Source organism: Acinonyx jubatus, chromosome C1 (assembly GCF_027475565.1).
Source record: "Acinonyx jubatus isolate Ajub_Pintada_27869175 chromosome C1, VMU_Ajub_asm_v1.0, whole genome shotgun sequence".
Taxonomy (NCBI): Eukaryota; Metazoa; Chordata; class Mammalia; order Carnivora; family Felidae; genus Acinonyx; species Acinonyx jubatus.
Window position 1 is genome coordinate 156,313,237 of NC_069381.1, and position 25,610 is coordinate 156,338,846.

Below are 25,610 nucleotides of genomic sequence, written 5' to 3' on the forward strand. Positions count from 1 at the left end.
GGAATATGGGAATAGAGATGAAAGAAAGTTGCTTATGTACTAGTAATTATTGAGGCTGAAGGATGGGTACATGGGAATTTTTATGTTATTCTCTCAACTTTTACATGGTTTGAAATTTTCCATAACAAATTATGACCAAGTTGAGTTTATCTCTCAAATAATGGGAGGATTGTTTAACATTAAAATACCAATCAATGTAATCGGCCACATTAACATATAAAGGAGAAAATGTTAACATCAGTAGATACAAAAAAAAAAAATCATGTGACAAAAATGTAACATGCATTCACAGTTAAAATTATTAATAAATTAGGAATAGAAGATAGTTTCCTTAATCTGATAAAGGTTACATACCAAGAAAAAACCTGCAAAGACCATATTTATGGTGAAACATTGAAATGTTTCCCTTTGAGATCGGCAACAAAATCAGATGTCCTGAACTACTACTTAGTTCAAGATTGTACTAATATCCTAATAATGATTGAAGAGGAAAAAAATAAAGTCAGTATTCAACAATGATGTGATTGTGTACACAGAAAATCCAAAAGAATCTATAGATAAATTATTCCAGTTAGAGTTTAGATAGTTACTAGAAATAAAATCAACATACAAAAATCAATTATTTCTATTTACCAAAAAATAAAATTTTAGAACATACTATCTACAAAAGCATACAAGTATCAAATACCTATAAGGTAATCTAATAAGAGATTTGCAAGACTTCTTTAGATAAAATTATATTAATGTGAAAAATCAAAGATAAGAAAAATCTGAACAGACTTACATGTTATAAATTAGTAGACTCATTAAGATGTTATATTTCTTAATGTTTTATTTATTTTTGAGAGAGACAGCACAAGCAGGGGAGGGGCAGAGAGAAAAGGGGACAGAGGATTCAAAGCAGGCTCGGCACTGACAGCAGTGAGCCCGATGTGGGGCTTGAACTCACGAACCGGGAGATCATGACCTGAGACAAAGTCAGAGGTTCAACCAACTGAGCCACCCAGGCACTCCAAGATGTTCTTTTTCCTTACATTGCCAGGCAATCAAAACTCAAAGATATGCTGATTCTAAATTTTATATGGAAATTCAGAGGTCCAAGTTAAGCCAAGATATTCTTACAGAAGAACAAGGTTCTGGACAAGACTTGTTCTATTTGTTATCAAGACTTAACAGTAGTTCAATAAGGAATTAAGACAATATGTAATTGAGGGGCACCTGGGTGGCTCAGTTGGTTAAGCATCCAACTCTTGATTTGGGCTCAGGTCATGATCTTACAGTTGTGAGTTCAAACCCCACGTAAGGCTGCTGCTCTGCTGACAGTGCAGAGCCTGCTTGGGATTCTCTCCCTCTCCTCTCTGCACCCCCTTCTCTCAAAATAAATAAAAAATATTTTAAAAAATCTTTAAGATTCTCTCTCTTCTTCTCCCTTTGCCCCTCCCCAGCTTATTCATGCGTGCTTTCTCTCTCTCAAAAAAAGATAATGTGCAGTTGGGGTAAGGATAGATAAATAAACAAAAGGAACAGAGTACAGAGCCCAGAAACAGAGTTGTGCATATATGAACACTTGATTTATAACAAAAGTAGCACTGCATAACAGTGGGGGAGAGAATGGGCTTTTCAATAAATGATATTGGTATCTACATTGGATCCCATCACACCATACCAAAATCTGTACCAGATAGATGCTACCCCTAAATGTGAAAAGCAAAATAATAAATATATTGGAGTCATTAATGCTGTTTACTTTCAGGTTCATGTTAGGATTGTAATTCCTACCCCCTTGAACTAGATATAGCCATATAATTTGCTTTGGCCAATGTAATGTGATTAGAAGTGATGTGTGCTTCCTTTATAATCTTTAAAAGCCAGTGAATGATTCATCCTGTTATTTATCCCACTGTCACGGCAACTGGCGATGCTCTGGGTGGTGGCTACTCTGTCCCAGAGTGCTACTGGGTCCCAGTTTGAAAACAAGCCAACTCTGTGCTGGATAAGCAAAATAAACATGAACTAAAATAAGCCTAATGTTTTCATATGATGAGATTCTTGTAGTTGCTTGTTATTGCAATATAACCTGGATTATACTTACTGAAAGAGAAATTGCTATGAGGAATGGGATTTTTTGTAACAAAAAAAATAAAATATATGTCAATGATTTAAGAGTTGAAGGTAGATAGCAAGAAAGCTGATATTGAAGGATGAAAGGGAGATCTATGTTATCTAAGGACAAAATATTTGTTAAGCTGTTGTCTGCAATAATTTATAAGATGATAAGATACCTAATGAGAGGGTTGGAAAACAGAATGTGTTGCCCGCTGTTGGCCGCATTACACAAGGTATTACAAGAGAAGATGAACTCAGAGAAGAACTGACCATTTTGTAGCAGGAATAAACAACAACACAGTCTAGAAATTTGGGGAGTTGAAGAATTGGAAAGCGCAACTTCTCTCAACCACAATTACTAAAAGATAAAACTGAACAAGCTTTGAGTAACATTAAACTCAGTCTTCTGGCAAAGATGAAATGAGATTACGGTCTTGATGTCATTGTTAAAACCTCTGAAAAGACTTTCTGAAAGTACTTGTTTCAGAGTAAAGATCAAACTAAGGGTGTGGCGTGCAGTATATCCCTTCAGTTGGACAAAATGGTTGTGGAAAAGAGACTAAAATTGTGGCTCTCACACTGAGGTCTGATAAGCTTAATTTACCTGCAAATAAGTGGAAAGAGAGTCCTGGAAGCTAGAAAGCAATGATACAGAGAAAATTTAAGAAGAATGTCTAGAAAAGAGCTGTTGTTAGAGCTTTTGAAACATGGAACTGACTGAACACCAATAGAAAAGAAAAAGTCTTACTATATTTTCAAGTATAGTAAAGAAACTGAATCAGGATATTAGAAGTCTGTGACTCTTCAGAACTTGAAATGACTTGGTAAGCATATATTGAAAAAAAAAGTAGGCTGTCAGAGAGCTGTGCGGCTCCCAAGGAGACAAGTAGTATAATGGAAAAGGAACATCTTCCCAGAGTGTGGAGCCATAGGCCACAAAGAGCAATGCACAAGGGAGATCCTCCCAAGAAGTAGAATCTGGACCTAATCAAGAAATACACACCTATCAGATAAAGGGCCTTCAAATATCTTGCCAGGCACATTTCAGAATTGCTGTCAATCAATAACTGTTGTATTTCTTTAATTTTTCTATTTTCCAAATGGAAGTGTTTATTATAGTCACTTAGATATTCACATTTTATGTTTTTCTATGTAGACATTTTAACTAAAGTTAGCATTTTCCTCTGTAACAGGTTTTTAAAAAATAAATATTAATTCTTAAAATGTTTACAAAATCACTTTATATTTCTGTTATTTGAGTGTTCTAAAGAGAAGTAATCATTAAAATAAAACCCCCAGAGATTACCGACTTTGGATGTAAAGCAGAAGATGTCAAAGTTAAGTAAAATATTTACCTGAAAGGATTATAACTATGGTAAGTAAAATATACATAAGCAAGTAATAAAGGTCAATGAGAAAATTTGGATGAAATAAAACTAAATGCTTTTGGCCTAAAATGTTTGAGAATTTCTATCTGAGGTCAAATATTTTATTTCAATGTCAGTTGTTTATATTGACCCATATGTTGACTCAGATACTCTAGTTTGTTGCCTTCAGAAAATAGATTATATTTCTTTTGCCATCCATTTGCTAGTACATTTTCTAAGTTTCCAAACTAGTTGTATCATCTGGATTCTTTAAAAGAATCATAATTATGTAACTTTATCCTCAGGGTTTTCTTTCCTTCTATAACATTTGGGTTGTTTTAAGCTTTTTTTTTTTTTTTCAATGACCTTTACATTTCTTCAGATCAATACTCTTCACTTTAATTTTTCCAAAGGGGATATCCATGATGAATGATCATGTACAGATAATTCCATCACCTTGGAGACCCAGATATACACAGATTGGTTGCTTGCCTGGAATGGACATTACAGGCAAGCAATTTCTCCTAAATGTTCTTGTTTATTTGAAGAGTTTCTTCAAAAAAATTGCTTCTCTGTAATTTTCCACAATTATTTATAAAATAAGAACCTATGGTTCTCATCTATGTTATTATTACTGTGCAGTAACTCTGCTACTGATAAAATTTGTCATGCATAATTTTATTTCTCTAAAGGATGATATAAACAGGCTCTTTCAAATCTGTTAGGGAAATTATTCTCTTGGTTCTTCTATGTCTTTTCTTCTCTTTGATGCTTCAGGATATCAATTTGGTTTTATAGAGGAAAATAAGACAAATGCTGCATGGTAGCTAGCAGGTGGGTCTCCTCTCACATATGTCATCAGGCATTTCCCATACCTGTTTTGTAAACTCACTCTTATGTAGTCTGGTAGGTTAGGGGATTTTTTCAATTTACCCTAATATTGAAGTGCCCTTCCCATACCTCACCTATCCCATAATTCGTCTTACCAATTCCACCTACAGGGTGCAATAGAGTCAGCACGTCAGATTAAGACCCTGAATTGGTGGACAAGGAAGGGTAAGCCTGTCAACTAATTACTCTTGTGATTGAGAAAAAAATTTGTAAGAGTACTTGTTCTTGTTGCAAATAATCTGAAACAGATAAATACAGAGAATTGAGTGAAATGTCCATTGCCCGGCATTTCTGATAAGATAGAAAGATGAGAGAACATTTGAGAATATGGGCACAATTTGAATAGATGCCTCAAAGGTGAAGTTGATTATATTATTACTATTGGTATTCATTAAGAAGTTAAACACACACACACACACACACACTGCCCCCTTCTGGCCCCTGACCCCAGGAATCCCTGTTTATTGGTCTATTTCCTAAAGCTCATCCTTCCCTTTTCTCTCTCTTTAAAAATGTTGTTTTCCTGGGGCGCCTGGGTGGCTCAGTCACTTAAGTGTCCAACTTCAGCTCAAGTCATGATCTCGAGGTTTGTGAGTTCAGGCCCCATGCCGGAATCTCTGCTGTCAGCATGGAGCCCACTTTGGATTCTCTGTCTCCCTCTCTCTGCCTCTCCCCTGCTCATGCTCGCTCTTTCTTTCCTTCTTTCTTTCTTTCTTTCTTTCTTTCTTTCTTTCTTTCTTTCTTTCTTTCTTTCTTTCTTCTTTCTTTCTTTCTCTCTCTCTCTCTCTCAAAAATAAAAACATTAAAAAAATGTTTTCCTCCCGATCTCTTCTCAGTTTTCAGCTATTTTGTGAATTTAGCTATAATTCCTTAGACTCTTTTAATACAATCTCAATATTATCAACTTTTTATCCAAGAAACATTTTTAAACAGCCTGCTGTTCCTAAAGCCTTGCCTTAGGTACTAGGTATGATACAAAGTGGAGAATTGAGCTAATATTTTTAGTTCCTACTATGAGTAAGAAGATATTGTGCTTGGCATTTTATCCACATTATCCTGTTTAATTCTTACAGGAACCTTATTGGACAGATACTATTTCCCCATTTTACTGATGAAGAAATGAGGCTCACAGAGGTTAATTGGTGCAATGTCACATAGTCAGCAAAGGAATTGGGATTTAAACCCTACTTTAAATATAAAAGCCATGATCTGTCTGTAGTATTCTGCTGTGTCGAAAATGACTGAGGCAACTGCAATGTTGTAAATGTTCATGAACCATATTTCTAGGCAGACTTAAATAATTGTTAGAATGAAGGCACCTGGGTGTCTCAGTCGGTTAAGCATCCAACTCTTGATTTTGGCTCAGGTCATGATCTCACAGTTTGTGGGATAGAGCCCCACATTGGGGCTGCTTGGGATTCTCTCTCTCTCTCCCTCAAAATAAATAAACATTTAAAAATAAAATAAAATCTTTTTTTAAAAAAGAATGAAGTAATAGGAATGCCATGGAGGATTAATTCCATCTAGGAGGTCAAAGAAGCTTAACAGAGAAGATGGCATTGAAAGTGGCCTTTGTGGATGCATAGAATTTCATGAAACAGGTAAAAAAGATAGTGAAGAAGTAGCAGAAGAAAGGGGTGATTGGCTATAGAGCACACACTGTATCTAGGGAATGGATGCCTTTAAACGCCAAAAGTTTACCTTCATAGACAACGAGCCATCACAGGAGTTTGAGCAGGGAAGTGATGTTCTCCATGCTGAGTTTTGAGGGAAAGAGCCCTGCATCACTGTGAAGGAGAATGAAATTATTATTTTAATGGTGCACATGAGAAATAATCAGGGTCGGAGAGAAATGGAGGAAAAACTAGGGGACCATGAAAAGGTGCTCAAAAGCCCAGTCTGTTGGATACCAGAGGTGAGGAAAGTGAGGTTATTAAAAGTTACTGAGGAAGGGTGCCTGGGTGGCTCAGTAAATGCGGGGTATGGTTACCTGGGGTTGTTAGATTAGGCAGGCCAACGTCACTGACTGAGGGATTTGAGGATTCGGTGCAGCTCTTGGTGAATAAGAAGTCAGAGAGTGAGTGAATCGGCCAGGCTGGGGAGATGCAGGGCAGGAGATGAAGGTTAAGCTGACAATCTGGGGGCAGTGTAGCAGAAGCAATGTTACTCTCTTTCTACTTAAGAGTTTCGTCTTCTCAGAGGAGCCATGAGCAATGGTTGCAGGTCCCCAACCAAGAATCCCTAACGCAGTAGAAAGTCTGGCTTAGTGACAGTTCCTTGATAGTCTTCTTCCATTTACTGCTTCCACATCCACCTCCATGAATGTGCTCCCAGACTGGGCTCTTAATTCATTCTCTTTCTTATTGTTACCTTCCTTACAAGCAAACTGAACTATAAAGGGTAGCAAGGAGGGAGAATTAAAAAAAAATTTTTTTAACGTTTTATTTATTTTTGAGACAGAGAGAGACAGAGCATGAACAGGGGAGGGTCAGAGAGAGGGAGACACAGAATCTGAAACAGGCTCCAGGCTCTGAGCTGTCAGCACAGAGCCCGACGAGGGGCTTGAACTCACGGACTGTGAGATCACGACCTGAGCCGAAGTCAGACGCTCGACCAACTGAGCCACCCTGGCGCCCCGCAGGAGGGAGATTTTGATGGGATGGGATGGGATGGTTCTGTATTTGATTGTAGTAGTGTTTATACATATTCACACATGATAAGATGAAAGAACCACACCCATATTTTACCAATATCAGAGTCTTAGTTTTGGTATCAGACTATGGTGTTATAAGATGTAAACATTGGGAGAAGGAAATGGGGTTGTCTCTCTGTACTATCTCTACAGCTTCCTGTAAATCTGTAATGATTTCAAAATAAAAAGTTTTGTTTTTATATTTCTTTAATGTTTATTTATTTTTGAGAGAGAGACAGAGTGCAAGTGGGGGAGGAGCAGAGAGAGGGAGACACAGAATCCAAAGCAGGCCCCGGGCTCTGAGCACTGAGCCCAGTGCAGGGCTCAAACCCATGAATGGTGAGGTCATGACAAGAGCCAAAGTTGGACGCTTAATGGACTGAGCCACCCAGGTGTCCCTAAAAGCTTTTTTTTAAAAAAGGTAGGTGAGAGGCGACTGGGTGGCTCACTTGGTTAAGCCTCTGATTCTTGATATTGGCATAGGTCATGATCTCATGGTTCGTGAGATTGAGCCCCTTGTGGGGCTCTACACTGACAGCATGGAGCCTGCTTAAGATTCTCTCTCTCCTTGTCTCTCTGCCCCTCCCCTGTTCATACTTGCTTGCTCATGCTCTCTCTCTCTCTCTCAAAATAAATAAATAAACATTAAAAAAATTAAAAAGAAAAGGCAGATGATTCTGTATGGACAATCTCTCTGTGATATCTTTGATTTTGACCTGTTGACTGACAACAAATTTGGGGCCTTTCTCAATACCCCTTTAATTGTGTGAAGGTTGTGCTTTTCACCTTGGTTTCAGTTCTACTTGCTTTTTGATCTGGTTGGCTTGCAATTCCAATAACACTCTGTTGCCACCATTATATATATTTTACTATTTTGGAAAGGATAGAAAGATATACAATAAATAAGATATAATTGCATATGTTCACACATATATATAGATTTATAGTATACAGCTTCATCAGTCAAGAGGTTTAATAATGACTGGATGGGCTTTTATTTTTTTTTTTAAACTCACTATCCACATGTTTATGTAGGCTCTATATTCTTGTATTTTTCTATCCAAAGACCCGGAAGCATATAATCTTGCACATCTTTACAATAAAAAAACTAAAACAGTACCTGTAATGATTGCCCTAAGATGATTTAACAAGCAAATGAATGATCGGGTGCCTGTGTGACTCAGTCATTAAGCATCTGACTTCAGCTCAGGACATGATCTCACAGTTTGTGAGTTCGAGTCCCACATCAGGTGAACTCGAGGCCCACTTCAGGTGAGTGAGCACGAGCCCCACTTTGGGTGAGCACAAGCCACACATCAGGTAAAAATGAGCCCTGCTTCAGGGGAGCCCTTCTTCTCCCTCTCTCTCTGCCCCTTGATCACTTGTGCCCTCAATCTCTCTCTCTCTCTCTCTCAAAAAAAACAAAACAAAACAAAAAAAGGGGGCACCTGGGTGGCTCAGTCACTTAAGCATCTGACTTCAGCTCAGGTCATAATCTCACCGTTTGTGGGTTCGAGCCCCGCAGCGGGCTCTGTGCTGACGGCTCGGTGCCTGGAGTCTGCTTTGGGTTCTGTGTCTCCCTCTCTCTCTGCCCCTCCCATGCTAGCGCTCTGTCTCTCTCTCTCCTTCAAAAATAAACATTTAAAAAATTTTTTTAAAAAGTAATTAGCACTGCAATTATAGTATAAAGCACAATTGGCTAGTACAATAAAAAGAAAATTATAAATGTCATATAGTGAAAAAAAACTAAAAAATCTTCCTAGGATTGGAGACATTGATATTATTATGTTTAAAAAACTTTAATGTTTATTTTTGAGAGAGAGAAGGAGCACAAGTGGGGGAGGAGCAGAAGAGAGAGGGAGACACAGAATCTGAAGCAGGCTCCAGGCTCTGAGCTGTCAGCACTGAGCCCGATGAGGGGCTTGGGCCCATAAGCTGTGAGATCGTGACCTGAGCCGAAGTCAGAGGCTTACCTGACTCAGACACCCAGGGTCCCTGATATTATATTTTTTAAGTTTATTTTATTTGGAGAGAGAGAGAGAGAGAGAGAGAGAGAGAGAATCCCAAGCAGGCTCTGGTCTGTTAGTGTGGAGCCTGATGTGGGGCTCGAATCCATGAACCATGAGGTCATGACCTGAGCCAAAACCAAGAGTTGGATGGTTAACTGACTGAGCCACCCAGGCGCCCCTGATCACTGATATTATTGAGGAGTATGGACCTTGATGAAGGGGAAAGGGAAGAAAAGATATGAGAGAAGGTAGGCATTTGGAGGACTGGTGCTAGAAGGAATAGAAGGAAACTAATTAAAACATAGACCTTTCTTCTGCTTACTTTGGGTTTAATTTGCTCTTCTTTTTCCAGTTTCTCAAGATGGAAACTTAGATTTTTAATTTTAGATCTTTCTTTTTTTCTAATAGATTCATCCAACGCTATAAATTTCCCTTTAAAGCACTACTTTCACTGCATCTAACAAATTTTGATAAGGTGCGTTTTTATTTTCATTTAGTTCAAAATATTTTAAAATTTCTCTTCAGATTTTTTTGACCTGTGGGTGATTTAGAAATGTGCTATTTAGGCGCCTGGGTGGCTCAGTCGGTTGAGTGTCTAACTCTTGATTTTGGCTCAGGTCATGATCCCAGTGTCATGGGATGGAGCCCCACTCCAGGCTCTGTGCTCAGCACAGAGCCTGCTTAAGATTCTCTCCTCTCCTCCTCCTCTTCTCCTTCTTTTTCTTCTTCTTCTTCTTCTTCTTCTTCTTCTTCTTCTTCTTCTTCTTCTTCTCTCTTTCTGTCTCTTTCTCTCCCTTTGCCCCCCCTCCTTTGTCTCTTCTCTCAAATTAAAAAAAAAAGAAGTTTGTTGTTTAATTATTTGGGTATTTTCCAGTTATCTTTGTGTTACTGATTTCCAATTCCCTGTGGCCTAAGAGCAAACATTGTCTGCTTTCTGTTCTTTTAAATTTGTTAAGGTGTTTCTGTGTTTTATGGCCCACAATGTCTCTATCTTGGTGAATATTACACGGGAGCTTGTGAAAAATGCATATTCTGCTGTTGTTGGATGACATAGACTGTATATGTCGATTATATTGTCTGGTTGATTGGTGCTGTGCAGTTCAGCTGTGTTCTTACTGATTATTTGCCTGCTGGATCTGTCAACTTCTGAGAGAGGGGTGGTGAAGCCTCTAACTGTGATCGTAGATTCATCTGTTTTTCCTTGAAGTTCTATCAGTTTTATCTCACATAATTTGATACTCTGTTGTTAGGCACATACACATTTACAAATTGCTATGCCACAGTGCTCTTGTAGATCCAGGTTTCTGACCTATATGATTCTCCTTCTCTCTACAGAACTTCTTTCAACATTTCTTGCAAGGCAGTTCTTTTGGACAGCAAATTCTCTCCATTTCTGTTTGAGAATGTCTTTATCTTCCTTCACTTTTGAAGAATAATTTCACATGGTACAGAATTCTAAGCCAGTGGGGATTTTTCTTTCAAATTTAAATATTTCATTTCACTCTCTTCTTGCCTTGAATGGTTTCTGAGGAGAAGTCAGATGTAATTCTTATCTTTGTTCCTCTTTAGGTGTCCCCCCCCCCCCCCCGCCCTGGGTTTTTTCTTTATCTTTGATTTTCTGTAGTTTGAAGATGATGTGCCTAGGTTAGTTGTTGTTCGTTATCCTGCGTGCTATTCTTAAGCTTACTGGATCTATGGTTTGGTGTCTGACACTAATTTGGAAAAATTCTCAGTCATTATTGATTCAAATATTTCTTCTGTTCCTTTCTCTCTCTCTCTCTCTTCACCTTCTTATATTCCCATTTTGTAGTTCTCCTACATTTCTTGGATATTTAAAATTTTTTTTAAATGTTTATTTGCTTTTGAGAGACAGAGACAGAGCATGAGCGGGGTGGGGGTGGGGGGCGGGTAGCAGAGAGACAGAGACACAAAATCCAAAGTAGGCTCCAGGCTCTGAGCTGTCAGCACAGAGCCAATGCGAGGCTCAAACTCACGAACTGTGAGATCATGACCTGAGCCGAACAAAGTCTGTTGTTCAACTGACTGAGCCACGCAGGCACCCTGCTTAAACATCTTTTTTAAATAGAGAGAGAGAAGGAGAGAGAGTGAGAGCACACAAGTGGGGTGGGGGGCAGAGGGAGAGGCAGAGAGAGTGAGAGAATCCCAAGTAGGCTTCACATTCAGGGAGAGCCCCATGCAGGACTCGATCCCACGACCTGAGTTGAAATCAAGAGTTGGACACTCAACGGACTGAGCCACCCAGGAGCCCCCTTGAATATTTTGTTCTGCATTTTTTTCCCAGTCTTTGTTCTCTTTTCAGTGTTTCAGGGGTCTATTGAGATCTTCTCTAGCTCAGAGATTCTTTCTTCAACTGTGTCCAGTCTACTAACAAGCCCATCAAAGGTATTCTTCATTTCTGTTAGAGTTTTTGATCTCTAGCATTTCTTTTTGGTACTTTCGTAGAATTTCCATCTCTTTAGAATTCCATCTCTTAGAATTCCAATCTCTTTCATTGCCCCTCCGATTTTCCATACTGTCTACTTTACCCATTAGAGCTCTTAGCGTATTAATCATAGTTGTTTTAAATTCCCAGTCTAATAATTCCAACATCCCTGCCATATCTGGTTCCAATGCTTGTCCTATCTTTCCAAGTTGTGTTTATTACCTTTTGGTATGTCTTTTAATTTTTTCTCGATAGCCAGACATGATGTACTGGGAAAAAGAAACTGTTGTAAGTAGGCCTTTAGTAACATGGTGGTAAGGTGTTGGGGGAGGGGAAGTATTCTACAGTCTTATGATTAGGTCTCAGTCTTTTAGTGAGCCTGTGCCTCTGGACTGAACTTCAGAGGTTTTCTCAGTCTTTTTCTCTCTCTTTTGTGGAACAAATGGCTACAGCTGGTATTTCTCTTCCTCAGGTCAATTAGGCTCTGATAACCCCAGCTGGTTAGGCTTGGCTTAACTAATGTCACCCTAGGCTAGGGCAGGCCTTGTTAAGAACACTGTGTTCTGATGCATTTCAAAAGGTTTCTTTTCTGCTCCTCCTGCCAGAAATAGGAGGGATTTTTCTCTGATACTTACTTTGGGAACACGATCAAGCTGCTGGAGGTAAATCTCATAATATTGTGGGCGCCTCTCATGACCAGGTCTCCCTGGAGTTTTTAACTCTCAGACTTGTCCACACTGAGCCTCCAGCAATTTGTCAATTCCAATTCAGCTTTTCTATCCCCTCAAGGGTTCCCACAGGCTTTTCTCCTCCTGAGTCTCTGCTTTAGTCAGTTGCGCCTTCCTGTATTTGCCTCTCAAGTGTTGGGGGCGGCGGTTTGCCCTGTATCCTCCCCTCTCTTATCCAAGAAGACTTGTTTTTCAGTCAGTTCAGCTTTTTACTTGTTCAGTTCGAGTGATGACTTTCAAGCTTCTTACTTGTGGAAAGGAAAAGCAGACGTCCCAGAGCATAGACTTGAAAATCCGATAATCTTCTACTTAGCTATTGGATTGTAGGTGAGTTATTTAGCCTCTCTGGCCTCAGTTTTCTCATCTCTAAAATGGGAGTTATAAGGGCACTGACTTCTATGATCATTGGGGGGCTTAAATAAGATAAAATGGAGAGCCCCATGATACTTTAGATCCTGCAAATATCTTCCCACATTTGGTTATCTGTGTATACTTTGCATTCTGCCCATAATGTTATTCATGGAAGAAAAATGTTTAATGTTTGACATCAAATTATTTACTTTGTACTTTACACTTTTGGGAGGACTTGTTTAAATCAGTAAAGAGTACTTGGAAACCTAGTAGAAAAATGGGCACAGGGTATGAATAGGCAGTTCACAGAACCAGTAATCTGAATGACTAATATCTGTGAAAGAAATGCTCTACCTAACAGGGAAATACAAACTGAAAGCATAAAGAGATACTATTTAGAGCTGCATTTTGGTGGTACCAAGCAAAGATTAATGTACATACTTGGTGATGTACATACTTGGTAATGTACATACTTGGTAATGTACATACTTGGTAATGTACATACAGCTATCCCAACCCTCAATATATATTCCAGAGAAACATTTGTGCAGGAGATGGATAGGAGGTACGCAGTACTTTCTGTTGTTCATCACGGAAGAAAAAGGTGGATAGCAAAGTAGAAGATACACACTGAATGAATGCTGCAGCAGCCAGAAATAATGAGCTAGATGTGCACATAGCATGAGAGATAATTGTTCAAAACCATGGTGTCAGGTGGAAAAAACGAGTAAATATCTATGGTATAAGCCATTTATATAAATTAAAATTTTACACACATAGAAAACTATAATCCTTCCAGTTTTATTGAAATACAATTAACAAAATTGTATATATTTATGGTGCACAATGTGATATTTTGATACATGTATACGTTGTGAAATGATTACCACAATTAAGCTAATTAACTATTCCTCATCTCACGTAGTTATCATTTGTGTGTGTGTGTATGTGTATATGTGTGTGTGTGGTGAGAACATTTCAGATCTACTCTCTTAACAAAGTTTAAGTATATAATACAGTATTATTAGCTATAGTCACCATGCTATACATCAGAGTTCTAGAGTTTATTCATCCTAATAACTAAAACTTTCTATGATTTATAATTTTAAAGAATAAAGTAACATCCAAGGATAATCACAAGGGCATTCTCTACTTACCTATATCTGGGGAGAGAGGGAAATAGAGGAATTGGGGATGCTGGAAACAAATAAATGAAATATGGGCCTTGTGTAGTTGAGGGATTATCCCAACTCTAGGACCTTAAGACCACCTATCCCACAAAGGAAAGCATCCTTGAGTTTTGTAAGGATGATTGGTGTTAGCCATTGTAACAACAGTTACTGGCATTGATAGGTAATAATGTGAGGAAAATATGGATGAGGATGATACAAATTTTATGAAACAAAAATATTTTATATGAAGTTAAATTAAATAAACATTTCTCAAATCATTCTGCTAACATTTAGTTGGTTAATGCCAAATGCAGTTTCAAAATGCAGTTTTACAATGTTTCAAGACATGATAGCACTCTATATTTTCCTTTTATGCTTGTCACTATTATTTTTTAAAAATTTTGATGGAGAACATACAGTCAGAAAACAGAAAAGTACACAATTCATAGCTGTCTACTCTAGTGAATGATCACAAAAGAAACATATCATCACCCAAGGCAAGACATGGAATAGTACCAGAGAAATCAGAAGTCCCCCTATGTTCTACCCCAAATCCTATATCCTTTCTCCTCCCCATGACGTTTCTGTTTTCTGGTACCATAGCTTTTGTCTGTTTTTGAACTTCAGTTTAGCACTTTTAAATGCCCTAGTACAGTAGGATTTTGAAAAACAATCTAAGGCTGAAGATTAGATTTATACCTGAGACTTCATTTTGTAAGTGGTGTTTTTAAAAAATTTTAGTTTCCAACGTCATTACTACTATAAAGAAACCACTTTTGTGTGTTGGCTTTGTATCTTATGATCTTATCAAATTCATTTATTAGTTCTAGGAGCTTTTTATAGCTTTCTAGGGATCTTCCCTGAGGACAATCATGTCATCTGTGAATGGGGGCAGTTTTTTCCTTTCTAATTTGTATACCTTTTATTACTTTTTATTGCCTCGTTGCAGTAGCTAGGATGTGGAGTATGGTATTGAATAGGAATTGTGACAGCAGACGTCCTTCCCTTGTTCGCAATCTGAGGGAGAGGGTATTAAGTCTTTCACCTACTAAGTAAGTTTGATGCTAGTCCTAGGTTTTTTGTAGATTTCCTTTAATAGAAGTTTCTTTTTCTTTCTGGTTTGCTGAAAGCTTTAATTACAAATAGATGTTAAATTTTGTCAAATTCTTTTTCTCCATCAATTGATACTATCTTCAGATTGTTGATAAGATGGATTACATTGACTGACTTTTGATTATTGAAGCCAGCCTTGCGTTTCTAGGATAAACCCCGCTTGGTGGGGGTGTACTGTTTTTTAATATCTATGCTGGATTGGATTAGCTAATATGTCATTGAAGACTTGTATCTATGTTTATGAGAGATATTTTTAGTTTTCTTGCGCTGTCTTTGTCAAGGTTTGGTATGATAGAGTTGGGAGGTGTTCCCTCCTCTTCTGTTTTCTGGAAAGGCATGTAGAACTTGTATTATTTCTTCTTTAAATGTTAGATGGAATTTAGCAGTGAAACAATCTGGGCCTGGAAATTCCTTTTTCACATAGCCTTAACCATGGATTTAATTTGTTTAATTGTTGTAAGACTACTTAGGTTGCTTATTTCATTTAGGGGGAGTTTTGGTAGTTTGAGGTTTTTAGAGAATTACTTCATTTTATGTAATTTTTGCATTTATAAGCATTGAGATGTTCATAGTGTTTACTTGTCCTATTAATGCATTTTGAATCTACAGTGGTGTCCTCTCTTTCATTCCCAGTATTGGGAATTTGTGTCTTTTATCGTTTTTCTTTTCAGTCTTACAAGATGCTTATCAATTTTATCGTTATTTCCAAAGAACTAGCTTTTGGTTATGTCGATTTTCCCTATTCTTTTTTCCTGCTTTCAATTTCATTAATTCCTGCTGTGATCTTTATTATTTCCTTCCTTCTGCTTTATTTAGGTTTATTTGATTTTATTTATTTATGTTTAGTTTAATAAGGTGGAAGCTTAGATAATTGGTTTGAGATCTTTTTCCTTTCTAATATAGGCATTTCATGTTGGGAGATTTTCTGGGTTTTTCTTCCAGTTATTGACTTCCGGTTTAATTCCATTATGGTCAAAGAACATATATTATATGACTTAAATTCTTTTAAATTTGTTAAAGTTTATTTTATGACCAAGGATATGGTCTACCTTAGTGAATGTTCTATGGACACTTGAATACCTATTCTGCTATTGTTGGATGAAGTATTTTATGAATGCCAATTAGATAATTTGGCTGATGGTGACTATTCAAATCAGCAGTTTTATAATCTTGCTGATTTTCTGTGTACTGTTTCAGTCAATAGCTGAGTGAGGAGTGTGAAGTCTCCAGCTATAACTGTGGATTCATATATTTCTCCTTTCAGTTCTGTTAGTTTTTTCTTCATGTTTGAAGCTCTGCTATTTGGTGCATACACATCTAGAATTGTTATGTCTTCTTGGTGAAATGCTCACTGTATTATAATAGAATGACCCTCTTTATGCCTAATCACTTTCTTTGTTCTGAAGTCTACTTTGTAATAATATAATTAATAATGCCACTTAGGTTTTTTTCTGTTTTGAAAATGTGTACACAGTATATTTTGTTCCATCTTTTTGCCTCCAATTTGTCTATATCATTACATTTGAAGTAAGTTTCTTGGGTATAGCGTATAATTGGGGCACTTAAAAAATCATTCTGATATACGTATTTAGACCACTTACATTTAAGGTAATTATTAAGGTGTTGAGATTTAGGTTTATAATTTTAGTACTTGCCTTCTGTTTGTGAGTCTATGTTTCTGGTTTCAGCCTTGTGAGATCCTGAGCAGAAAGCCTAGAAATTCCTTCCCAAGCTTTTAACTTACAGAACCATGAGATAATAAATTTGTGTGATTTTAAGCTGCTGATTTTGTGATAATCTGCTATGCACCAATGGAAAACTAATATAGGTCTCCTCCCACATGGAGTCACTACTGGCCTATGTGACCAATAGAATATGGCGGAAGTGACAGCATATGACTTTGAAGTCAACCTCATAACAGCTCTGTGAAGGGGAATGGAGAGAACAAAGCTCTCCTGCCAACAGCCAGGATCATTGTCTAGCTACATGAGTGAGCCACCTTGGAAGTGGATCTTCTAACCCCAAACAAGTCCTCAGATGTCTGTAGCTCTGGCTGACATCTGATCACAACCTCATGAGAAACTCTTGGCTATAACCATTTAGCCCAGTCTCCTGAATTCCTGAGCACAGGAACAGTAAGAGATATAAATGATTATTGTTTAAGTCACTCACTTTTGGGTCATTTAATGCAGCATTAAGTAACTAATATATGGCCTATTGTATGCTAGGCCCTGTTCTACATGATAGGAATATAGCAGTGAGTAGAGCCAAGTGCCTTCTGTCATGGAGTTTATGTTCTACTTTAAGGGAAGAGATGGGAATTATATAAGTAGGTGAACATATACTTTGCCAGGTGTTAATAAGTGATGACAGAAAAATAAATCAGAGTGAGAAGGTTGGAAGTAATGGTGAGATTTCTGTAAGATGGTCAGGAACACCTCTTTGATAAATAGAAATCTGAAAGTGACCTGAAGTAAGGGATCAAGCTACACAGATATTTTGGGGCAGAACATTCTAGCAGAGGGAGCTTCAAACATAAAGACCATGAGACTGAGGGTGTTCATAGTGAGTATGAGGAATTGCTGAAGATGTGAAAGTTCTGTCTGTAGTTTTAATTGCTACACTTCTAGAATGTTTAGAATGACAGTTGCCAGATTAAATATACAAATCCCTGTTAAATTTGAAGTTCAGATAAATAACAATTTTTGTTGTTAGTATAAGCATGTCCCAAATATTGCATGGAGACACTTACTAAAAAATATTAGTCGTTTATCTGAAATTCAAATTTAACTAGGCATCCTGAATTTTTATTTGCTATATCTGACAACCCTATTTGGAGCAAAGGAAAATCTGAAGACAAGCAGCTAAAATGATTACAATGATGGAAAACACATCTCTTTGGAGGAATGATGAAGAGGTTCATATGTATATTCTGAAATGGAGAAGGCTAAAGGATTGCTCCCATCCCTACCCCCAAATTAAGGCAACACAGTAGAATAGAAAGTGCACAGGATGGAAGACTAGTATAGTTAACTACCTCCTGGACAGCTTCTCTCAGATGTTTTGCAGGCACTGGAAACTAAATAATCTCCTGAATCTATGTGTGTCTTTGGACAAGCACCTTCATAGGTCAAATAAAACCACAGTGCCAGTTTATATCTGAAATCCCTTTTGTCTCCAATACTCTGTGATTCAATGAATGGATAGAAATTGCACAACTTGTTTTTTTCCATCTACACAGAGAATAGAGCAAGAGTTGATGAGTCTTGCAAGGACTTGCAAAGAATTGATTAAATGTAAGGAAGAACTTCTTAACTGAAGGGCAATTAGACACTGGAATGGCTTTGCATGGGAGGCTATGGAATCCTGCCCCCTCAAGATCTTTAGGAGAAGGCAGCCGCTGTTATGGGTAACATAGACTCCCAAAGCACCATCTTGGAGTGAGACAATTGAACCAGGTGGCTTTCTTGAGGTCTAGATCCTGGGGATGATTCCTTTTTGGTCTAGAGAAGTGGAGGGAAATGACCCTTTATTCCTCTTTGGAGTTGATGCTGGTTCTCTAAGACTTATGATACTAATGTAGCCCTCAAACAGTCTTTCAAACGTGTCCTTTTTATACCTGAATCAGAATTACCTAGAATGACTGTTCAAAAATGCACCCAGACTTAGTGAGTCTAGAAGAAGTTACCCAAAATATGCATTTTAACAGGTTCTCTAACTAGTCCATATGTATACTGCAGCTTGACAGCCATAGTCATTGAGAAATGAGAGGCTTTCTTGTTCTGCCTACAGATGGGCCTTTGAGACATATGTAGTTTTGGATGTGCTGATTGAGACCCCTGCCTAAGCTTGTTCCTAGAGGGGAGATACATGTGCTAAGAATGGGACTAGAGAATGAAGGTGCTGAAGGCTTTAAAGAGGATTTTGGTTAGGATATCCCAGGCCAAGTGGAGAAGTATAGGAGAGGGAATGAAACAGGGGTTCACTGAATCCTAACTTTTGACAGGAATTCCCATTACAATAAAAAACTATGTCTTGAAAACATGGTTGTGCCTCTTTGTTTTATCTTCTTGAAATTTTTTACCCAAAAGAAGGATTTTGTTCCCCCATTACGTAGTCAGAATAGATTGAGGACCCAGAATATCCCAAGCAGCTAAGTGATGGACAACCGTGTCTTCTCAAATTTTTTTGGGAAGAACAAATGGAGCTGGTAAAAATCCAATAGAAGAAGACCTCAGGGTCTCCTAGGAGGCAATTCAATGTAATTTAATACAATAACAGGAATCCAAAGGCACCCAGCATTCCCAAGTTCTACTTTGATCCTGCATTTCAAGAGTTGTTGTGGAAGTCCTTGATGAGGAAGAAGTGGGAAGGAAAGACTCATGTAGGCCATTCCAGATATCCCCTCCATGGTCACTGGAGATTCTGTTGGAGCAGGTCCCTCTAGCCAACCATGTAGGCTACACCTCAGCTCCGTTTTCACTTTTGGAATCTTTTCCAGATTCCTGCCAAGCTCTGAATTGCTTACCCCTCTCCTTCTCTTGGCATTTACGTGTATTTCTGTTTCAAGTTTGGCTGTCTTCAAGTGACTTCCTGCCTCAAACTCCTCTTGCCTTTCCAGACTCTTTCACCTCCTTTCTAGGTTGATGTGGGACAGATAATGGCTTCCCTGGATTTTGTGTCTTCTGCCTTAGGTACAGAACCCTGAGCTTGTCTATATGTGGCAGTCGACTTGGGGTTGGGGGACAAGCCTGCTTCTTGCATACTCTGAGCTCTGAAACCTGCCACTGTTTACTGTTTGGGCATCTCAACAAGTCATTTAAACCCAAACGGAGTAAACTCACCTTTTAGCCCACATCCACAAAACTGGCCCCAGAATGGACTGCAGCTAGTCTTTGCCTTTGGTGATTTCAAATTGATTCTAAAAGTTTCTTCCAGTAGATTTACGCAAAATAAATTTTTCCCTTGGCAGAGCAGCTTGGTTTGATTTGGGTTATTTGACTACAAAAGCCCAGAGGCCAAGCATTTATTTAGAAATATTAGGAATCAGCAGCACAAATGAGATTGAGGTTTTGTGAAAAGTTAAAGATTTCTCATTTAGGGAGGGAGTTCACAAAAGACCCCATTAGCCAAGCCTCACCAGTAATTAGTCTGATTTCTCAGGCAAGAGGCAGACTAATTGACTGCCATCCATTCCAGAGGCCTAGAGACACTTTAAAACCTACCACCCATTGAAGAATATCTTTGGAGAATTTCCTGCTGCGTCGAAAGTCTTTTCTTATTAACTAAATGTTCAAACTGAGATCAATATATGAAAATATGAACAAAATGACTGATTATAAACGTGCCCTTTCAAATAGCAACTCATGGGCCTGTTATGACACTCAACTATAGAGAATGAAAAGGGGCTGGTATTTATTAATCAATACTAAGGGGTACATATTATTGCCCAAGTTTAATAGAAGAGGGAACTGATGCTCAGAGAAGGTAAATAACTTTCCCAAAGTCACATGATGAGTTCATTGCATAGCCAGGATTCAATGAATTAAAGCGAGTGTGGTTTCCACAACCCACCATAGAGGTCAGGAACGAAGCAGTGCTGAGTTAGGAGTGTCGGAAGCTGGCTGATTGGCTGGCTATCAACAGATTTGCAGGATGGGCTAGTTGTCACCACATGATCTCTCCGGGACAGAATCCACTAACCGGGTATATATGATAAGTAAGGCCAACGTTGAAGCCAGTGTAGGTGAGCCACCTGGGTCTAATGCTACAGAAAGAGGGGTATTACCCTCCTTCTCCCTTCCCCGCACCCCCACCCCAGACTCTGGTTTCTTCATGCCTTCAGGATTTCTTAGAGGGGAGTTAATTACTTAAAGACATTTTATTTTTTAATTATTTAAAAAAATTTTTTAATGTTTATTTTTGAGAGAGAGAGAGAGAGAGAACAAGTCAGCAGGGGAGAGGCAGAGAGGGAGGGGGACACAGAATCCAAAGCAGGCTCCAGGCTCTGAGCTATCAGCCCAGAGCCTGACACAGGGCTTGAACTCAGGAACTGCGAGATCATGACCTGAGTCATGTTTAACTGACTGAGCCACCGGGTGCCCCTATTTAAAGGCATTTTGATTTTTTTAGAAGTATTTGTTGGAGGCCAGAAAGTTTGACCTAAGTGAAGGGATTGATAATTCTTATAGTAGAGATTAGGCTTTTGTGGTAAAATTGTCCAAGACACACAGCCCTTGGATCAAATAAAGTGTGTGTGTGTGTGTGTGTGTGTGCGCACACACACACACATACACGCACCTGTCCTTATTAAACAGTGGAAGAAGGTTTGAGCAGACCATGATGTTAGTCTGGGGAAGCTCCTTGGAACACATACAGTGTGCTTTACGTGGCTTTCTTGATTAGGCTTTCTCCCACCAGGGAACCTTTATACTTCTGTGAAACTGCATCTGACAGCATCACCGAGTGGGGGAGGAGACAGCATCTTCATAATCATAACACTTAATGGTTGGAGAGCTCTTACCATGCCCTGGCCCATGACCTGAACGTCATGCCCTCCACTGAGCACTTGCTAGGTGCTGCCTCCCTTCATCTTTGTAACAGAACTTTGTAGACTGTTCCTCCACAGAGAAGGAAACTGAGACTCAGGGGCAGAGTAACTTGCCCTAGGGGTCCTGGCTGGTAGTTGCAGAGCCAGGATTTAGACCCAAGTCCACTGGACCCCCATACTACACTCAATTTCTCTGTTATGCTGCATCTCTACTTTTTTGCTCAAACAAGGGAATTCAATGTTTATTTATTTTTGAGAGAGAGAGAGAGAAAGAGAGAGAGAGAGAGGCAGAAAGAGGAGACACAGAATCCAAAGCAGGCTCTAGGCTCTGAGCTGTCAGCATAGAGCCCAATGCGGGGCTCAAACTCACAAACCGTGAGACGTGACTTGAGCCAAAGTCAGTGCTTAACCGACTGAGCCACCCAGTTGTCCCTTAAACAATGGAGTTTAAAATCAGTATGTGTTTGTTGCAAAAATAGAAAAGGTACATTTCTATATTTCTTCATTCTACTCCACTTACTTTAACATTTGCATGTTTCTTCCCAACTCTCTCTATATACATGTATATAAAATAGTTCAGAGAGAGGCACCTGGGTGGCTCAGTTGGTTAAGCATCCAACTCTTGATTTCGGTTCAGGTCATGATCTCACATTTTGAGTTCAAGCCCCTCGTCGGGACTCTGCACTGGCAGCATGGAGCCTGCTTGGGAGTCTCTGTCTCCCTCTCTGTCTGCTCCTCCCCTGCTCAAGTTCTTTTTTTCTCTCTCAAAATAAATAAGTAAACATTAAAACAATTTTAAATCGTTCAGAGAAAATTGTTATATATATAATCTACATCTACAGTTATTTATATATCTGTGTGTACACACACACACACACACACACACACACACACACACACACAATGTAGTTCTTTTCTGAACAGGGTAAAAGTAAGTTGTATACTTCATGGCCCTTTACTCCTAGATATTTCAGTGTATATTTTCTAGTAGGAGTATTCTATTACATAACCATAATGCCTGATGAAGTGCTTTTATCTAATCTACCCTCCATATGTAAGTTTTGTTAGCTGACCTGTCAATGTCTTTTATAGCATTTCCCTTCAGTACAGGCTCCAGTCTAAAGTCAGGTACCACCTTTGACTGTCATGTTCCTTTAGTCTCCTTTAATCTGTCTTTTATGATGTTGATCTCCTGTCTGCCCCACACCATTTCTTTTTCTTCACAAATTTGTATATCATCTTTGTGCAGGGGCAATGGTAATCTTTCCAGTATTATTCCAACTTTAAATATCTGTATCACATGCCATTTTGTTTTATAGCACGTCTCTCATTATGTGTTTGGTGTTTCCTCATGTTTACATTGGTTATATAATCTCAGCCAGAATGCTGCCCAGGTGAGGTGTGTCCTGTCCAAGGTACCACATCTGGAGCCACATGATGTCATCTGTCCCATGCGGATGATAATTTGGACCACCTGGTCAAGCTGTTGTACAATTTCTCCATTGCTTGTTGTTTTTTTCCCCTTCCTTGACACTAATAAACAATATATGGGGAGTCACTTTAAGACTACACAACTAAGGGGCACCTGGGAGGCTCAGGTGGTTAAGCATCCAACTCTTGATTTTGGCTCAGGTCATGATCTCACAGTTCATGAATTCAAGCCCCATGTTGGTCTCCATCCTGTCAAGGGTGACTCCAAGGGTATTTGATCTAAGTACTAATAGAATTACTATTTGCTGAAATGAGGAAAATCAACAATTTGTTTTCGGACATGTTAAATGTGCCATTCCTTTTAGATAACCAAATGGAGATGTTGAGCAAATCATTAAATAACTAACTGAGTGAAGTATTTAGGTGTGAGCTCTGGGTTAGAGATAGAAATTTGGGAGTTGAGGGCACCTGGGTGGCTCAGTCGGTTAAGCATCTGACTTCGGTTCAGGTCATGGTCTCACGGTTCATGAGTTCAAGCCCCATGTCAGGTGAGGTCAAGTCCTGCTTCAGGATTATCTCTCTCTCTCTCTCTCTCTCTCTCTCTCTCTTTCTCTGCCCCTTATGGGATTTTCTTTCTCTCCCTCTCTCTGCCCCTCACTCACTCATGCTCTCCCCCTCTCTTTCAAAAAAAAAAGAGAGAAAGAAATTTGGGAGTTGGCAGTGAGTATATGGAGTTTAACAAAATAGGTTTTATTTTTAAATGTTTGTTAATTTTTGACAGAGAGAGAGAGAGAGCGAGCGAGCGAGCATGAGTGGGGGAGGGGCAGAGAGAGAGGGAGACATAGAATCTGAAACAGGCTTCAGGCTCCGAGCTGTCAGCACAGAGTCCAACGTGGGGCTTGAACTCCCTGACAGCGAGATCATGACCTGAGCTGAAGTTGGACACTCAACCGACTGAGACACCCAGGCGCCCCAAAATAAGTCTTATTTTTTAGAGCACTTTTAGGTTCACAGAAAAATTGAGCAGAATGTACAGAGAAGGCCCATCCCTTGCCCCCATACATTCATTGCTTTCCCCACTATCAACATTGCAGAGCCTGCTTGGGATTCTCTTTCTCTCTCTCTCTCTCTCTCTGCCCCCTTCCACCCTCTCCCTCTCTCTCAAAATAAACAAATAAACTTGAAAAAAAAAAAAAGACTACACAACTAACATCAGACCAGCAACCCTTGTAAGAGCACTTTTCCCGTGCCGAGCACTGTGGGTTACAGACATGGCCTCTTTTCATCCTGGGGAGGCTCCTTTCGTTTCTCATGACCACAAGCCTGTCTTCTCTTGGCTCAAAGCCCTCCCTTGCGGAGACCGTATCAGGAGTGGGATCAGATCTGCAGTTGCTAATGCTGTGATTAGGCAACTGCAGATGGAACTGGAGCAGAGAAAAAGAGGAGAGAAGAAATGTTAATTACAGGGTCCTGTTGAGAGGGGGAGACCGCCTCCAGAAGCCTGGCTCAGCTCCAGGAAAGGGAGAAACAGACTGGAGGGGATGGAGTAAAGGAATCATAGTCACTGAGCTGTACTGGTAAAGTCTGGCCTGGTTCTGTTAAACTGAGCCCCTGGCCTCTGACTCTGTGGGCCCAGGACCTTGTCTGCAAAATTCTCAGTGGGCTGCAGCATCCTGGAACATCTGAGGAAGGATGCCCTCTGGAGTGGGGCCAGCAGTCACCAAGGCTTCTAAAAAGACCATAAAATCCAACAGCCTCATGACAAAGAAGAACAAATCCCAACTTTAATTGCTTCAGAGCCCCAGAAGAGCCACTTGAGCTCCTGTTCAGAACCTGGCGAGGCACAGCCATTCCAGGACCAAGTGGATGCCAAGGTGCCTGACAGAGCTGAGCTGAGCTGTGCTGGAAACACACAATTCTCCAACCATTCACTGAGAAATTCTGCCCAGGACTCAGGGGACCAGGTTTTCACCCAGCTCTTCTGCAAAACAGAGCAAAGAAGTAAATAAAAGTGTCTTCATTATTACATTCTATTGTATGAACCCCAAATGGGCCTTTGACGAGACCCACCTTTGAGTGGTGGGTCCTGTCAAAAACCAAACTCTACAATGAATAAAACAAAATGGAAAGATGAGCTTATCGCAAGGCTTTTAACTCAGGAAGCTCAAGGCTATGGGAGAAATGAGTGCAAAGTTTTTCACTGACTAAGGGATATTTTACAGGGTAAATGCAGAAGTTATTTGGCTTTTTCAGCTGATTGGTGGCCTAGTGGTCTTCTTCCTTATTTGGATCAAGATAGATCAGTCAGGGGCATAAGGAAGTTCTGAGATGTCACAAACAGACTTGGTATTTGAGAATTGGCTGATGCCTTCTGCTGATTTCTAAGAGCTGTAAATCCCCGTAAAGTTAGGTTAGATTTCCTTTATGACCATTTCCATCTTGTCCCTGATGCAAGATATTCCATTTTGGTTTGTTTCTATAGTCCCTGAAGAAGAACTGCCAAGAAGCACTGTGAGGGTTCTCTACCTACTTAGGAGGATGTCCTAGGAGACAACAGTGCACAGATAGTTTTCTATCCAACCATCGTTCCATTCATTTTTTCAACCAGTGAATATTTCTTGAGTGACTATTATGTACCTGGAGACCCAGGACACTAAGCTGGACTTGGGGAGGGGGAAAACTTCCTAACAATAGAAGGAGAAATAATTCTATTCTGATTGGGCGAATAGATGAAATCTTTACTTTTCCAATCGTTAA

At 39.3% G+C, this 25,610-nt stretch overlaps 1 protein-coding gene and 1 pseudogene across 3 annotated transcripts in view; one reads left to right on the top strand and one right to left on the bottom strand.

The window, feature by feature from the left end:
* Positions 1 to 12,312: 12,312 nt before the first annotated feature.
* Positions 12,313 to 25,610, top strand: part of MYO3B (myosin IIIB) — a 471,131-nt gene continuing 457,833 nt past the window's right edge. For all 3 annotated transcript variants that reach the window (XM_053215252.1, XM_053215254.1, XM_053215253.1), the window contains exon 1: positions 12,313 to 12,563. The gene's annotated coding sequence lies outside the window, so the exon portion shown is untranslated. The remainder of the gene's footprint in view (positions 12,564 to 25,610) is intronic.
* Positions 22,627 to 22,724, bottom strand: LOC113598354 (uncharacterized; annotated as a pseudogene).